Source organism: Papio anubis, chromosome 2 (assembly GCF_008728515.1).
Source record: "Papio anubis isolate 15944 chromosome 2, Panubis1.0, whole genome shotgun sequence".
NCBI lineage: Eukaryota > Metazoa > Chordata > Mammalia > Primates > Cercopithecidae > Papio > Papio anubis.
Window position 1 is genome coordinate 25,747,338 of NC_044977.1, and position 17,106 is coordinate 25,764,443.

Here is a 17,106-nt window from a genome sequence, read left to right on the forward strand (position 1 = left end):
GCTCTCCAGGAGTACTGAGTCAGAAACTCTTGTTTTGTTTTGGTTTATATACATCAAAATAATTTTTCTCATTATAAGGTATGCAAATCTTTTGGGTATAGAGATGGTGGGGGCTTCCCTACCAAATTGCCTTGCCCTCCAAAGAAGACATCAATTGTATTTGCTACTCAGCATTCATTCACCATCTACTTTCCCCTGCTTCCTTCTATGAGATGCTCCCATCCTCATTTGCTTTAAGTGAGCTATAATCCACAACATCCCCACCCACTACTTCTGGAGTCAGCATTTTTAGCCAAGCTAATTAGCCCATCATGCCTCCTTAACACAGTAAATGGTACATGGACAAGGCATATGACCAAATTAAATCCGAAACATTAAGAATTTAGCTAGTTCATGCTCCTAAGTATATATACTAGGGAAATTTTCTTACAGATCCACAAGGGGCCAAGTGTCATGATGTGTACTGCAGTAATGTCTGTTTTATTTACTGATGTGTCCCATGCACACGAAACAGTGCCTGCTGCAGTGTAGTGCCCATGATATTTATAAAAAATAAGTTGTTTGTGGCAAGTGGAGTTGGAGGCAGCCTGATTGTCATTGAGAAAGATAGGAATAACATGATGGATGCATACTGTGGGTTGCTACACAGCAAATAGAATACAGAGATTTGATGTTCAATAGTAACATAATTGGAACTTAAAAACAGAGTGCCTAGCAAAACAGTAGGATATATAATAAACTATGTAAATTAAAACACAGTTATACAAATAGTACATATTTTGCAAAAATACAATAAACAGGTATACAAATGGTATTGGTATGTATGATAGAAAATATATAGATAAATACACACATAATACTTAAAGCAAGGAGCCTTGAAAGGGCCAATGTTGATGTGTCATGAAATGAAAGGTATGCTTGACTCAAGCTCAAGGACCTGAGGTTAAAAAAATTGCTAGGAATTTTGAGAAAGTGGTTCCTCTCTTGCATGAAACCCAATTAGGATATAACCCAACAATAGGAAAGGAGAAACTGGAACCTGATTACATCATGAAGACCCTGCATCAAGCCTTGCTAGAAGTGTGTTTACAGGCTGGGTATGTTCAGTTATCATTCCACACTCTTCTAGCTCCATTTCTTGTTGCTGTTGTTGTAAAAAAATCATTTGAATATAGTTTTTTTAAAAAAACAAAAAACATATAACCAAGAAAATACTGAGCCTGCCTTTTTTTGTTTTCCTCAATTGACTTGTGAAAACACTATTCTAACTTGCTGCCTCCATTCCACCACAAACACACTCATGCACATGTTGAGGCAATCTGATGATGCCTTCACCTGTCTACTGAAACTGCTTTTATTGTTACCAGTAATCCCCTAATCAGGATATATGTTTGATGCCTTCTTAAAACGCTCTCCTCCTATCATTTAACTGATTGTTCATCCTCAGGCATTTCCACTGGATCTTCCTTAAATACAATGATTTTCAGTCCACAGTAGCTGAAGACAAATATCTAACCAACTGTGTGTAACAGGCACTATAAATCGGGGCAGGTGTACCAACCAGTGAAAACAGCCACTGGCCTGCAAACAAAGGAAATTGTCTGTTTGTGTAGTGCTGGCTCAACTTCAGCCTGGGTGGAAAGTATTTTTATTAATACTGTTATTGCTATTAAGTTCTGAGGTACGCTATTAATTCTCTGTATTTTACATTTTCTTCCAGAAATAAATTATCCAATGAAATAAATAGCTTTACTGTCACTTCAAAATGAAAGACTTCAAAATCTGCATTTCTTTTTTTCACTTTCAAAGAATTATTTTTAACTGACATGTAATAATTAGACATATTTATGGGGTACAATGTGATGTTCCAATACATGCATACATTGTGTAATGATGAAATCAGAGTAGTTAGCATATCCATCACCTCAAACATTTATCATTTCTTTGTGGTGAGGACATTCAAAATCATCTCTTCCAGCTATTTTGAGATACACAATACTTCACTGTTGACTACAGTCTCCCTACGATGCAACAGGACACCAGAATTTATTCTTCCTTTCTAATTGTGATTTTGTGCCCATTCACCAACCTGTTCCCCTTACTCCTTTCCTCCTCCCCTTCTCAGTCTCTTGTGCCCTCTGTTCAATTCACTGCTTCCATGAAATCAACTTTTTTAGATCCTACATATGAGTAAGAACATGGAGTATTTGTCTGTCTGTGTCTGGTTGATTTCATGTCACATAATGTCCTTGAGGTTCATCAAATGGCAAGGTTTCAATTTTTTTTTTCTTTTTTTTTTTTTTATGGCTGAACTGTATTCCATTGTGTAAATATACCACTTTTTCTTGATCCATTCATCCATTTTGAACATTTAGGATGCTTCCCTATCTTGGCTATTGTGAGTAGTGGTAAAATAAATATGAAAGTGCAGATATCTCCTTGGCATACTGATTTTACTTCCTTTAGATATATATCAAGTGGTGAGGTTGATGGATCATATGGTAGTTCTAGCTTTAATTTTTTGATATACCTCCATACTGTTTTCCATAATGGTTGTATTAATTTACAATCCCAGAAACAGTGTGTAGGAATTTTCTTTTCTTCACATCTTTGGCAATATTTGTTAACTTTTATCTTTTTGATAATAACCATTTTAACTGGCATGAGATGATATCTCGTTGTGGTTTTTGATTTGAATTTTCCTGATGATTAGTGATGTTGAACATTTAAAAATATATCTGTTGGTAATTTGTATTTCTTTTGGTAGATATCTATTGAGATCTTTTGCTCATCTTTTAATAAAATTATTTATTTTCTATTGAGTTGTTTGAGTTTCTTATATATTCTGGATGTTAACTCTTTGTCAGATGTATAGTTTGTAAATATTTTCTCCCATTCTGTAGGTTGCCTCTGTACTCTGTTGATTGTTTCCTTTGCTGTGTATAGATTTTAGTTTGATGTAATCCTATTCGTCTATTTTTGCTTTTTTGTGTTTGCTTTTGAGGTCTCATTAAAAAAAAAACCTTGCCTAGACTAATATCATGAAACATTTTTCTTATGTTTTATTTTAGAAGTTTCATATTTTGGGTCTTACACTTGAGTCTTAAATCCATTTTGAGTTGAATTTTGTATATGGTAAGAGATAGGAGTCCAGTTTCATTCTTCTTCATGTTGACATTCAGTTTTCTAGCACGATTTATTAAAGAGACTGTACTTTCCCCAATGTGAGTTTTTATCATCTTTGTTGAAAAACAGTTGTCTATAGAAGAATGGATTCATTTTGGGGTCCTCCACTCTGTTCCATTAGTTTATGTGTCTGTTATTATGCCAATGCCATGCTGTTTTAGACACTATAGCTTTGTAGCATATTTTAAAGTCAAGGAGTGTAATGACTCCAGCTATTTTTTTTCTCGATATTGCTTTGGCTCTTTGGAATTCTTTTGTGGTTCCATACAAATTCAAATTGTTCCTGTTTGCAGGCAACATGATCTTATATATAGAAAACTCTGAAGACTCCACCAAATACTGTTAGAACTAATAAGGAAATTCCATATAGTTGCAGGATACAAAATCAACATACAAAATTTGGTAGCATTTCTATACACTAATAGCAAACTATCCAAAAAAAATCAAGAAAACAATTCCATTTACAATAGCTAACAAGCAAATAAGATATCAAGGAATAAATTTAACCAAGGGAGTGAAAGATCTCTACACTGCAAACCAAAAATTAATGATGAAAAAAATAAAAGAGGCTACAAATAAATGGAAAGATATCTTGTGTTCATGGATTGGAAGAATGAATATTGTTAAAATGTCATACTACCCAAAGCTATCTACAGATTCAATGCAATTCATATTTAAAGACCAATAATATTCTTCACAAAAATAGGAAAAAAAATTCCTAAAATTTGTATAGAACCATGTAATTTGTATTTCTATTCCTCACTCCTGAACTCCAAATCTAAATTTCCTGCTAACATGAGACATATACTAAGATTAAACATTTTTAACGATTAAAATGTGCTAAGATTGAACACTTTAACTCTTAGCATCTACTGAAGTGATCTTTCATACTGAGTCTCTTCATTGGTAATGGCATTACCAGTGACCAATTCTCAAAAAACTAGAAATGCTAGTCATTATTTTTCTTCTCTTTTCTTCAACATTTTACCCTCCCTCCACCCAAGTTAGTTTATCAGTAGCCAGGTACTATAGGTTCTACCTTATGGTTTTTAGAATGTGTGTATCCTTTTGTCAAAAGCTCACTACTATCATATTAATTTAAACCTCACAATTTTAAATCCATATTATAGCATGAGTCATATGACAATCTCCCTACCTCTAATCTCCTGATTTTCTAATTCATCTTATGCACTGCTGTTGGAATTTTCCCCCTTAAATCACAGGTTGGATCATATCACATGTCACTTGTGGTCTCAAGTAATATTCACTGGTTTCCTGTTGTCTACAGAAGTCTCTATGCCCTTATGTAGTATTCCAAAGCTTTCCTGAAATGGCAAAATAAGAAACTCATCTTCTACTGCATCTTTTAAAGGAGCTCTAAAATTCAGTCATATTATTTTTATTGTTATCCTGGAGGATAGAAGGAAATCCTAGGCTTCTATGACTTTTAGATACCATTTGTTGAGCTCGAATTGTTCTTCTTCTCTTTATTTATAGAAGCCTTTTGTTTAAGGTCCAATTCAAGGTTACTGTTCCCATAAAGGCTTCTTGAGTAATCTTGCTATAATGAACGACTTCTTCAATTATAATTCTATAGCATGTTCCTTCTGCTCCAACTAGCACTTACCCAAATTAACCTTGTAACTTGACTTTTCCACTCACAATTATTGTCATGCCTACTCCACGAGAACCAGAGTCTAAGAAGTCTTTTGATGAAGATTTTGTTTTATACAACTTTGGTTCTCAATTCCAAACACAGTGGCAAATATGCACCCAATAAATGTTTAATTAAATTTAACATTTATAAATGTTTATAAAAACTTCCCAAATCATGGAATAATGCAAAATATAAATAAAACTGTAAACCTACATCCTCCAAAAAACCCTAAATATATGTATACACAGAATTCTGCATATAATTTAATAGGATTTGTGGTGGACACTTGGACTCGCCTATTAACATTTGTTCTAACACTTTCTGGTGTACAAAGGCTAGAAATCTTATTTTTTTATTTTATTTTTTTTTGGCAGACTCATTTGAAGCTTTTCAATTTCAGTTTTATAATTGCATTATCCAAAATATATGATCCATCATCTCTTCCTGTAGCCACTCTCAGACCCTGGAGTCTATCCTGACATCGCTTGATGGTTTGAACTCTTGGCTTTCTTGTCATTCCTTCTAACACATCATATTTTGTAACTCACATGATTTCAATATCCATGTAGATAATCTTTTCAATATGTTTGGATTCACAGTTCCAGAGAACTTCCAACTTCTTATCTTTTTAGCACACTGCTTCTATTATCCCACTGCAGGAATCTTCTACGACTAAGACAAAATCCAATGATACTATCGGTTTCCTGTGATTACTGCACAGTTCATCTTTCTCAGCACACTTTTGCTTATGACTTCCACTGTCTCGCTTCTGTATTCCTCTTTCATACTCACTTGGAAAACTGGTAATGCCAATTAAATCCGACACTCTTTAAAGTTTGTCAGCACTTGAGTAGTAAAAATGATTGTAGAAAATCAAACAACCATGCTGATTACTCTTACTTAAATTCATGACCTCAACTGCACTCTGTGCTGCCTTTCACCATTGTATTCACTATAACCTAGACGGAATATAACATGTTTTCTTTTCTCAAACCTCAAAAACGACATTCCTCCATTCCCTCCCCATCCTCACCCTTAGTTCACTGAGAAGATATAAGCAATCAAAAAAGGTTTTTCAAACTATCACCATATACTTGTCTCCTGCTAGATTAGATTAATTTCACTTGTTTTCTGTGACCTTTTGAATTCTCAAATATATCCTTTTACTTTTGTTTTTCTTTCTGTGTGGCATCACCAAACTTTCACTCTATACTAATAATTAAATCAGAATATACACATTCTATATCTCTTATTTTAAAAACTCATTTGACCCACATCTTTTTCAGCTATAGCCCCTAGTAAGTGGTGACTATATTTATTGTCTACTCTTTACTTTCATTTTCTCTTTTATTTATTTATTTATTTTTTTTGAGATGGAGTCCGGTTCTGTGACCCAGGCTGGAGTGCAGTGGCGCGATCTCGGCTCACTGCAAGCTCCGCCTCCCGGGTTCACGCCATTCTCCTGACTCAGCCTCCCGAGTAGCTGGGACTACAGGCACCCGCCACCACGCCCGGTTAACTTTTCCATTTTTAGTAGAGTCGGGGTTTCACTGTGTTAGTCAGGATGATCTCGATCTCCTGACCTTGGGATCCGCCCGCATCGGCCTCCCAAAGTGCTGGGATTACAGGCGTGAGCCACCGTGCCCAGCCCATTTTCTCTTTTATCTACTCTAATCAACCTTCCATCCTCATAATTCTCCTAAGTTGTCAAAATCACCAATAATTTCAACACACCTGTATCTAATGGTCAATTTACTGTTCTTGTTTTGACTTGTCAACAGTACACCACTTTCTCTTGAAACTTGTTCTTTACTTACCATTTAGAATATTACTCTTGGTGTTTTTCTTAGTCTCATTTGCTAGATTCTCCTCCATTCCCATAATGCTAAACCTTGGAGTACCTAGGGGCTCAGTTCTTGGGTCTCCTCCCCTCTCTGTCTTCACTCACTCCTGGGTGATATTATCTAGCTCATGGCTTTAAAACTTTTGTGAATGTTGACAAATTGCAAATTTATATCTCCAGACTTGCCATCTCCCATGAACTCCAAATATACATCCAACCACCAACTTAACATTTCTACTGGATGTCTGTTATGTTTCTTAAATTTAACATGTTAAAAATGGAACTCTCAATATTTCCCTTACTCTAAACATGTTCTACTTTCCATCTTCATCATCTCAGTTAGTGACAATTTTATCTTCTTAGTTTGTCAAGCTAAAAGTGTTGATGTCATTCATGAATTATCACTTTCTCTTACATCTGACAACAAATCCTATAGGCTCCACCTTCAAAATACATTCAGAAACTGCAACTACTACTTTTGTTGTCACTATCCTGGTCCAATGAATCATAACTTCTTGACTGGATTACTGTAGCCTCTTTACTCATTTCTCTATTTCTTTGCTGACTCGACTCGTTTATTCTCCAAAGAGGAGTTAGGATGAAATCATTCAAAATGTCAGTCAAATCATGTCACTCTTTCCCTTGGAGCCTCTTAATGTTTTTGTATTTCATACAGAAAGGCAGCTGAAGTTCTTAGAACGCTTTAAAAAGCACCACCCAATCCAGACTACTCAGGACCACTTTAACCTCCTGGTCTTCCACTCACTCTTTAGCTGACTTTGCCCCTCCTCCACTGGACTTATTTGCTGTTTCTTGAACATACCAAGCGCATACCTGCCTTAGAGCCTTTAAAGGTGTCCATTTTCCTTCCTAAAATATTATCTGCCTGGGTATCTTTATGGCTTGCTTCCTTGCTTCTTTCAGGTTTCTTCTCAAATGTTACCATAATCACCATACATCATTGAGGTTTTCTTTGATAGAGGTATATAGAATAATAATTCCTCCTTTTCTAACACTGCTTTCCCCCAATCCTAATTTTCTTAAAATCATTTATTACCACATGGCCTACTACATAAAGAATTTTATATAGTAAAATTTGTTTATTGCCTGCCTCTACCAAGAAGGAATTTGTTTTGTTCACTGCTCTATCTCCAACACCTCGAATAGTAATAAAGTACATGGTAGGTATTGTAAGATGGAACAAATGAATGAATGAATGAATCAGATACAATCTCCAAAAACATTGCGACCTGAGTCATGTTGAGAGAGTGGTAAGTAAAGCATTCTTATATTTTCTGTCTTAGATCATGACACAAGTGAAGTTTTTGTTTTTGTTTTTGTTTTCTTTTTAGAAGGAGTTTCGCTCCTGTTGCCAAGGCCGGAGTGCAATGGCGCAATCTCGGCTCACTGCAGACTCTGCCTGCGGGGTCAAGCGATTCTCCTGCCTCAGGCTCCCAAGTAGCTGAGATTACAGGCTTACACCACCTTGCCCGGATAATTTTGTATTTTTAGTAGAGACGGGCTTTCTCCGTGTTAGTCAGGCTGGTCTTGAACTCCCGACCTCAGATGATATACCTGCCTCAGCCTCCCAAAGTGCCAGGACAACAGACGTGAGTCACCACACCCAGCCCATAAAGTGGTTTTATACTCAGGAGCAGCAATAGCATTTGAATCTTCAGCCTTCCATATTAGTGCTCTTATGGTCAAGGCAGAGGGATTCTGGAAAGTGAGAACTGTTTCTCAGAACTTAGTGTAGAGCTTGCCCCTTTATGGTTTCTTTTTTTTTTTTCTTTTCTTTTTAAATTTTTTATGGGTACATGAGATTGTCTGATACAGGCATGAAATGTGTAGTAATCACATGAGGAAAAATGGGGTATCCGTCACCTCAAGTGTTTATCCTTTGTGTTGCAGACAATCCAATTATAATATTTTTGTTACTTTTAAATGTACAAGTAAATTATTATTGACTATAGTCACCCTGTTGTACTATCAAATACTGGCTCTTATTTATTCTTTCTAACAAGGTTTTGTACACATTAACCAATCCTACTCCCTCCCACCTCCCACCAAGCCTCATTATCCTTGCCAGTCTCTGGTAACCACCTTCTTCTCTCTATCTCCATGAATCCAATTGTTTTAATTTTCAGTTCCCACACATCAATGAGAACATGTGATGTTTCTCTTTCTGTGCCTGGCTTTTTTCACTTAACCTGATGACCTCCAGTTCTATCCATGTTGTTGTAAATGACTGGATCACATTCTTTTTTTATGGTTGAATAGTAGTCCACTGTGTATATATGCCACGTTTTCTTTATCCATTCATCTGTTGATTGACACTTAGGTTGCTTCCAAGTCACTATTGTGACTTAGTGTTGCAATAAACATGGGAGTGTAGATTATCTTCGATATATGTATTTCTTTACTTTTGGTGATATACCTAGTAATGGGATTGCTGGATTGTATGGTAGCTCTATTTTTGTTTTTTGAGGAATGCTCAAACCCTTTTTCATAGTGATTGTACTAACTTACATTCCCAGCAATAGTGTACAAGGGTTCATTTTGCTCCACAACCTCTCCAACATTTGTTCTTGCCAGACTTTTGGATAAAAGCCATTTTAACGGGGTGAGATAATATCTCATTGTAGTTTTGATTTGCATTTCTCTGATGATCAATTATGTTGAGCCCCTTTTCATATACCTGTTTTCCATATATATGTCTTCTTTTGAGAAATGTTTATTCAGATCTTTTGCCCATTTTTTAAATTGGCTTATTAGATTTTTTTCCGAGAGAGTTGTTTGAACTCCTTATATATTCTGGTGATTAATTCCTTGTCAGATGGGTAGTTTGCAAATACTTGTGGATTGGCTCTTCATGTTGTTGGCTCTTCATGTTGTTGATTGTCTCTTTTGCTGTACGGAAGTTTTTTAACTTGATGTGACTCTGTTTGTTCATTTTTGCTTTGGTTTCCTGTGCTTGTGTGATATTACTCAAGAAATATTTGCCAGTCCAATATCCTGGAGAGTTTCCTCCATGTTTTCTGTCAGTAGTTTCCTAATTTGAGGTCCTAGATTTAAGTTTTCAATTCATTTAGATTTCCTTTTTGTATATGGTTAGAGATAAGGGTCAAGTTGCATTCTATTGCATACAGATATCCAGTTTTCCCAGCACCATTTATTGAAGAGACTGTACATATTACACAAAGCAATCTACAGATTCAATGCAATCAATCTCTACCGGCTCTAACTATCGGCCAATTTATTGACCTGTAGTTGCTCATAGTAGCCACTAATTATCCATTAGATTTCTGTGGTATCAGTTGTAATGTCACCTTTCTCATCTCTGATTTTATTTATTTGGGTCTTCTCTCTTTTTTTCTTAGTCTGGCTAAAAGTTAGTCAATTTTATTTATATTTTCAAAAAACTAGCTTTTTTGTTGATCTTTAATTTTGTTTTCTCCATTTCACTGCCATTTATTTCTGCTCTGATCTTTATTATTTCTTCTCTTCTACTAATTTTTGGTTTGTTTTTTCTTGCTATTCTAGTTCTTAAGATGCATTGTTAGGCTATTTTTTTGAATTAGTTTTCTTTTTTGATGTAAGCACATATAGCTATAAACTTCCCTGTTAGTACTGCCTTCATTGTATCCCATAGGTTCTGGTATGTTGTGTTTCCACTATCATTTGTTTCAAGATATTTTTCAATTTCATTCTTAATGTCTTCATTGAGCCACTGGTCATTCAGGAGCATATTGCTTAATTTCCATATGTCTGTACAGTTTCCAAATTCTTCTTCTTATTGATTTCTAGTTTTATTCCATTGTGTTCAGATAAGATGCTTAATATTATTTCAGTTTTTTTTTTTTTTGACTGTTTAAGACTTGTTATATGACTTAATATATGGTTTGTCCTTGATAGTGATCCATATGCTGAGAAAAATGTGTATTATGTAGTCATTGGATGAAACGTTCTGTAAATATCTATTAGATACTTTTCATGTATTGTACAGATTAAGTCCAATGTTTCTTTGTTTATTTTCTGTTTGGATGATTTGTCCAATGCTGAAAGTGGGATGTTGATGTTTCCAGCTCTTATTGCGTTGGGTTTTATCTCTCTGTGTAGCTCTAATAATATTTGCTTTATATAACTGGTGCTCCAGTATTAGGTGCATATACATCTAATATATTTGTTATATAATATAATTGTTATCCTGATGAGTTGACCAATTGATCATTATATAATGACATTTTTTGTCTCTTCTTATCATTTTTGTCTTGAAATCTATTTCATCTGATATAAGTATAGCTACTCCTGCTCTTTGGTTTCTGTTGACCAGGAATGTCTTTTTCCATCTCTTTATTTTCAGTCTGTGTGTCTTTATAGGTGAAGTGTGTTTCTTGTAGGCAACAGATCACTGGGTCTTTGATTTTAATCCATTCAATTACTCTATGTCAGACTGAACCGTTTAGTCTATTTGTATTCAATTTTGTTGTTGATAACTAAGAACTTTGACATTTTGTTTTTTGTTTTCTGGTTGTATTGTAGTCTTCATCTTCATTAAAAAAACAGGAAGAAAAGAAGGAATAGATTTTCTCTGGTGGTAGGACTTAATTTCTCACTTTTTATTTTTTGTGTATGTGTTGTATGTTTTTTGGTTTGAGTTTATCATGAGTCTTGCAAATACTATCTTACAACTCATTATTTTTAAATGAAGACAACTTAACACTTATTGCATAAACAAACAAGCAAAAATGAAATTAATAATAACTTTACCCTTTAACTTTGTCCCCCTGCTTCTTCACTTTTTGTTGTTTCTATTTATATCTTACTGTAATGTCGATGTATTGGAAAGTTGCTGTAGTTACTGTTTTTTATTGGTTTATCTTTTAGTCCTTCTACTTAGTATAAGAGTGATTTAAACACCACAGTTATAGTATTTTAGCAGTTTGTGTTATTCTGGGCATATGCTAATTACCAGTGAGTTCTTTATACCTTCAGGTGATTTCTTATTGCTCATTAACATCCTTTTTTTTTTTTTTCTGATTAAAGAACATCCCTTTAGCATTTCTTGTAGAATAGTTCTGATGTTGGTGAAATTCCTTAGCTTTTGTTTATCTGGGAACATCTTTATTTCTCCATCATGTTTGAGGTATATTTTCACTGGCTATACAATTCTAGGGTAAAAATTTTTTCTTTAGCCCTGTAAATATTTCATGCCACTCTGGCCTGTGAGGTTTCCACTGAAAAGTCTGCTGCCAGATATATTGGAGCTCCATTGTTTGTTATTTGATTCTTTTCTCTCACTAATTTTGAATGTTTTCTTTATTCTTGTCCCTTGGGTTTTGATTATTAAATGCCTTGAGGTAGTCTTCTTTGGGTTAAATCTTCTTGGTGTTCTGTAACCTTCTTGTGCTTGAATATTGATATCTTTCCATGGGTTTGGGGAGGTCTCTGTTATTTTCACTTTGAATACATTTTCTACCCTTGTCTCTTTCTATACCTCTTCTTTAAGGCCAATAACTCATAGATTTGCCCATTTGAGACTAAATCTAGATGCTGTGGACATGCTTCATTCTTTTTATTATTTTTTTCTATTGTCTCCTTTGACTGTGTATTTCAAATAGCCTGTCTTTAAGCTCTAATTCTTCTGCTTCAACAATTTTGCTAATTAGACACTCTGAGGCATTCTTCAGTATGTCAATTGCATTTTTCAACTCTAGAATTTCTGCTTGATTCTTTTTAATTATTTTGATCTCCTTGTTAAATTTAACTGACAGAATTCTAAATTCCTTCCCTGTGTTATCTTGAATTTCTTTGAGTTTCCTCAAAACAGCTATTTTTGAGTTCTCTTTCTGAAAGATTACATATCTCTGTTTCTCCAGAATTGGTCCCTGGTGCCTTATTTATTCTATGTGGTGAGGTGATGATTTGTTGGACGATCTTGATACTTATAGATATTTGTCAGCTTCTGGGAATTGAATTAAGGTAGTAATTTCAGTCTGGGCTTGTCTGTACTTCTCTTTCTCAGGAAGGCATTCCAGCTATTCAAAGGGACTTGGTTGTTGTGATCTAAGTTATATCTCCATTGGTAAGCACCCCAAGCCCAGTAATGCTGTGGTTCTTGCAGACTCGTAGACATAGCACCTTGGTGGTCTTGGATGAGATTCAAAACATTTCTCTGGATTACCGGAGAGAGATTCTTACTTTTTACCCTTAATTTCTCCCAAGCAAATGGAGTCTCTCTTTCTGTACTGAGCTGCATGTAGCTGGGGGTGTGGTGACACTAACATCCTGTGTCTACCTCCACAGAAACTGGGTCAGACCTGAAGCCAGCACAGCACTGGGTGTTGCTCATGGTCTGGAGTAACCACTACTTGACTACCACCTATGTTTGCTCAAGGCCCTAGGGTTCTTCAGTAAGGACAGCTAGGTTTGTTTCCTTCCCTTTAAGGTGGTGAGTTGCCTTAGGCCCCAGGTAGGTCCAGAGATGATATCCAGGAGTTAGGGACTAGAGCAAAAAAAACTTTAGAATTCTACCTGTTGTTCTATTGTACTGTGACTGAGCTGCCTGTCAAACCACAAGATGCAGCCGTTTCCACAGGCTGAGGGGCCTCTCTCCATGGCCACCACCACAGATCCATTGGGGTTACTGCCAGGCTACTGCTGATGTTCCTTTAAGGCCTAAGGCTCTTCAGTCAGCTGGTGGTGAATGCTGCCAGGCCTGGGACTCACTGTTCATGGCAATGGGCTCCCCTCTGGCCCAGGGCATGGCCAGAAATGCTGTCCAAGAGCCAAGGCCTGAAATCAGGGACCCCAGAAACCCATTTGGTGCCTTACCCCACTGAGATCAAGCTGGTACCTGAAGCCAGTACATCTGAGCCTCCCCTGAGGCCTACAGCATACTACTTGGGTATTACTTCTGATTCTTCAGAGCTCAAGGGCTCTTTAGTCAGCAGGTGGTGAATCCTGCCAGGACTGGGTTTTTCCCTTCAAGGCATTGGCTTCCCTTTTGGCCCAGGGAATGTCTAGATATGTCATCTGGGAGCTATGGCCTGTAATGAGGGCCCTACAACTATGCCCAGCGCTCTATCCTACTGTGGCTGAGATGGTATCAAAAATGCAAGACAAAGTCCTTTTTATTCTTCCCTCTCTTCTTCTCAAGCAAAGAGAATAGTCACTTTTGTTGCTGCAAGTTGTGCTGTCTGGGGTTGGAGGAGGGGTGATGCAAGCACTTTCTTAGCTGCCCTGGCTGGTGTTTCATGTCCACCAGCTCTGCATTCAGCACAGTACTTGGACTTGCCTAGGAATTGCAAGATTTCTTTTCAAATTTATTGAGGACCCCAGAGCACTTCAGCTTGTGATGGCAAGGCTTGCCAAAACTCGAGTTCTGACCACTGGGATGGGGAGTACCCTCTGGTTGGGGCTGGTCTAGATGCTTCCTCCATGGGTGGGTGTCAGCTGATTTTAGTTGGGTTTTGTTTTCTGCTGTGACAGGGCAGCACTTAGTTGAATGCAGAGTCCCAGAGTTGCGGTGCTGTCTCTCCCCCCAAGGACACAGATTCTCTCTCTATACCTTGGAGTCACTGCCGGCGCATAGAGGAAGGGTGCCATCTGTAATTCAAGACTGTCTTTCCTACCCTCCTCAGTGCCTCTTTCAGTGATATTAAGTTAAAACAAGGTACTGTGATTGCTCACTTGATCTTTGGCTCTTATGAAGGTGTTTTTTTGTATAGATAGTTGTTAAATTGGTTTCCTGTGGGAGGGATGATAGACAGTCAAGTCTCCTATGTGGCTCTCTTGCTGTGCCCTCTCCTACAATTTCTTATTCATCTAATTTCCTCTGTTAGCTCTTATCTGCTTGAACTAACTAGAATGAATTTTTGTTAGTTCATTTCTGGTACTATAACAACGACAACAACAAACAATCAAAACAGAAACTGGGTAGCTTATAAATAACAGAAATTTATTTCTCACATTTACAGAGGCTGAGAAGTCCAAGATCAAGGTGCTAGCTAATTCAGTATGTGGTGAGAGCCCGCTTTTTGGTTCACAGAAGGTGCCTTCTCATTGCATCCTTACATGGTGGAAGTGACAAATGAGGTTTTAAAAATCTCTTTATAAGGGCACTAACCCCATTAATGAGAGCACCATCCATCATCATGACCAAATTACCTCTGAAAGGCCCTAACTGCTAATACCATCACCTTGGGGATAGGACTTCAACATACAAATTTTAGGGGACACAAACATTCAGACTTTAGCAGAATTCTGTTGTCTACCTGCAGGTGAAATTTGAGTAACACAGTAATTGCTTCATCAAGTGGTTGCCAGCAATTAATATTCAAATAAATCTTAATATTTGGTTGGCTATGTGGCCAGGGTCTAATTATCATTAAAAGATAGGATTTGTTTCCATGACAACCAGTGGTAAAACATTTAAATTATGTCTTGTGATAATCCTAGAATGAAGTCCTATTAAAGGTGAAGCTATCTAGATTGAGTGACTGCTGTGATAGTCCATTAATGGTAATTCAAGCAAAAAAGACTGTGTGGGTGGAATGGCTACCTCAAACTGTACTGCAGAGCTTTGAATGCATCGAAATATGACCAGAGAACCAAGAGATTTCTATGATTGCCTTAAGATGATATCTTATCTCCTATGTGAGCAGAGTTGAAGAAGTACAAATTCAGAAGCTTTCTGATTTCTAGGTTTTATATAAAGGAGCCCAAGATGGCCTCTGTATATTGGCCATATATTGTTTACTTCTTTATAACAGGCTGAAGTCTGTTAACTCAAGAGTTTGACACCACTAAACTCTAACTTATATATATCCAGTTGTTTTAAACATACCCCCAATATGCAGAGTTTTAGCCATTTAGAGCCTCTTGGTTTTCCATATTCCACGAAAATGTACCAAACACTTACTAGGCAGAGATAAGATAAACCGTGTAGATATAAAAGATGCCAATTCTAACCTTTGGAAGTGTTGGACTCCTCAGAGATTCACTGTAGGACTGCTGAACATTACCTAAAACATAAGCTTCCTCCCTGATCTCTCTCTTTCTCCTGGGAGTTCTCTTGCCCTTGTCTCACTATGAACAGTGGTCCCTGTGCTGTATCCCTTGGATGTTCTCATGCTCTGAGGTCCTTTTCTCTACCCCAAAACTTGTTAAAGTGTTTCCCAGATAATGCTGATGTTAAGCTCATAGTATGCTACTCCCACCTCACTGTCTTATTTTTTTTTTTTTGGAATCAGTCCCCACATTCATCACACTTACTGTACCAGGGTAGTTGAATTGTACTGCAGATCACATTCATAACTACATTACTTCTCTTGAGTAAAAATTAATTTACTTCTTGAAAATGAGAAGGATCTGGAAAGTTAATCAATTGGACAACTATGGATTCCCTGAATCTCCTGTCAATCTACCTCCTATGCCAGCAGAAGCAACCTCTCTTTCTCACTCATATGTCTAGTTTTTTTGCATCCAGTAAATGCCTCGCTTGAAACAATTATCTTGCAAAAGAATTCAAATTCTTCTCATTTCAATATATCTACTTCCATTTTTTGTCTCAAGGCCTATAAATTGTGTCAGGTTTCAGTGTGACCTAGGGAGTCATTTACAAAATAAACCAGGTTCCACACCAAAAATAATTGCAACATTTTGCTAATATAGCAAGAAAAAATCTGGAGAATTTATGAAAATGGCCTCTGAGATTATAGACAATGATGGGAAGGATATCATATTTGGGTAGGCTTTTTGCTAGTTATTGTTAATATGGGCTTATACAACTAGAGCTTATTTAACTCAAAATTCTTCATTTAGAGTTCTAGTTTGAGAAAATACGAGTGCTGCTAAATGTTTTCTCAGTGGATTGATTAAAACTTGGGCTCCATATTGGCCTATGATGAATGAAACTGAGATGCCAGTGCACTTGTCTGTTCAATGTAGCACTTTTCACAATAGCAAAGATATGGAATACTCATAGGTCCCTGTCAACAGTGGATTGGATACAGAAAATGGGGTACATATATAACATGGAATACTAGACAACCAGAAAAAAGAACAAAATCATGTCCTTTACAGCATCATGGATGCAGTTGGAGGTCATCATTTAAACAAATTAATGCAGTAAGAGAAAACCAAATACTAAATGTCCTTATTTACTAGTGGGAGCTAAACACTGGGCACTCATGGACATAAAGATGGCAACAGTAGACACCAGAAACTACTAGAGAATGGAGGGAAGGAAGTGTCACGGATTGAAAAGTTAACTACTGGGTACTATGATCAGTCGTTGGGTGGGATCATTAGTACCCCAAACCTCAGCATCACACAATATGTCCATGTAACAAATCTGTACATGTGCACCCCACATCTAAAATAAAAGAAGAAATTATTTTAAAAATTATTAAATAAA

General features: G+C 36.5%; 1 long non-coding RNA gene across 3 annotated transcripts in view; it reads left to right on the plus strand.

Moving 5' to 3' along the window:
- Positions 1-17,106, plus strand: part of LOC103881514 — a 189,916-nt gene that overhangs the window by 116,479 nt on the left and 56,331 nt on the right. The gene's annotated exons all lie outside the window — the stretch shown is intronic.